Below are 1,202 nucleotides of genomic sequence, written 5' to 3'. Positions count from 1 at the left end.
CCCCCCCTCTGCGGAGTTCTGTCTCCGCAACGCTCAGACTTTGACTTTGAATGGACTTTGGTGACCCCAGAATCCGAAGGTACAAATGTACTCACATTATGACGACGTGTGATGCGAACACGCGCAGGTTCACAGACCGGTCACGTTGGTGAGCCCGACAAGCTGAAAATCAGACATTTGATTTTCTTTTTCTTTTCTTTTTCACAAGTGACAGCACAGTCACAAATATAATCTGTTGATTTATTTTCATGACAACACAGTGTTTATAATTCACAAACTGCATGTCACAAAGGTTGCGTTATCAAACCGGGAAACGCCGAATGAATAACTCGCAATCGCGACCGGCAAAAATGAACTTACTAATCTTATCGCATTTGGTTTTCAAATATCGAGAACTTTATGTATTTTCCCGGGTCATTCTCTGGGCAAATTACAGATTTCCTCAAATTCCCGGGGCATTCCCGGGTCTCGGCAATTCTTTTCGAATTCCCGGAGCCTGGCGGTCACCTTGTCAAGAGGTACAAGTGACAGGGCAGTTTTTTTTAAACCGCATCGAATCTGATGGACTCAGTCATGATTGATCTCTATCGAATTAAAGTCAAGAACTACAAACCAGGCTTTCTAAATGCATTTATGTAAGCTAATTTGCTGTTAAATTGGCACAGTTAGCAACTGATCACAACAGTGCCCCTTCTCCAATGGAGTGGACCTTTTGCTGACGTCTCCGAACGAACGCAAAAAGTCTCTTTTTAAAAATAAAGGAATAACTATGTGGTCACCCCCTCCCTGGGTCCCCTTTGTTGATTTCTTTATTTTAAACATTTGCACATTATATTTATTCATTACTTCAACACATGAACCTATAGTCGAATAAAAATATAATAAGAAAGCTTTGTAATGACCATGGACAAGTGATCAGTCAAATTTTCAATTTGGGATATTTTGATCGACCAAATTCTTCAAACCACTGCCGCTCTCAAACTTTGCTGCCTATCAAGACTAGGCCTATCTTTGTGAGAACATGTTACACATTCATGCCAGTGCATCACGGGAGCTTGGTTTCCGTTTGGAAAAAGAAACAAGACGCGAGTTATTTACTTTATAAGGAAAGTGGCCGCATAGTTCAGCAGGCCGCAAATAGAGCCTTTACTCTAGTCATAATTACTCTCTCTCTCTCTCTCTCTCTCTCTCTCTCTCTCTCT

The sequence above is a fragment of the Aplysia californica genome, unplaced genomic scaffold (assembly GCF_000002075.1).
Source record: "Aplysia californica isolate F4 #8 unplaced genomic scaffold, AplCal3.0 scaffold00026, whole genome shotgun sequence".
In the NCBI taxonomy this organism is placed as follows: domain Eukaryota; kingdom Metazoa; phylum Mollusca; class Gastropoda; order Aplysiida; family Aplysiidae; genus Aplysia; species Aplysia californica.
The sequence above is the reverse complement of the archived record's forward strand: the minus strand, read 5'-3'. Positions refer to the sequence as shown.